Below are 207 nucleotides of genomic sequence, written 5' to 3' on the forward strand. Positions count from 1 at the left end.
TCAAAATTAAAGCACTTTTTAAAACTGAAACAATTAAAAAATTTAATAATGACATGCCACTTTTGTAAGGACAAATGGTCCATTGAGAACATGTAATTTAAACACATACAAATGTGTGGACTATCTCATGTATATTTATTCCAAGGTAGTAACACAACTTAAAGGAAATATATGTGGGCAACCTTAGGAGTTAATTTTTCTTTAAAA

This window comes from Grammomys surdaster, unplaced genomic scaffold (genome assembly GCF_004785775.1).
Source record: "Grammomys surdaster isolate TR1022 unplaced genomic scaffold, NIH_TR_1.0 118065, whole genome shotgun sequence".
Classification (NCBI taxonomy): Eukaryota; Metazoa; Chordata; class Mammalia; order Rodentia; family Muridae; genus Grammomys; species Grammomys surdaster.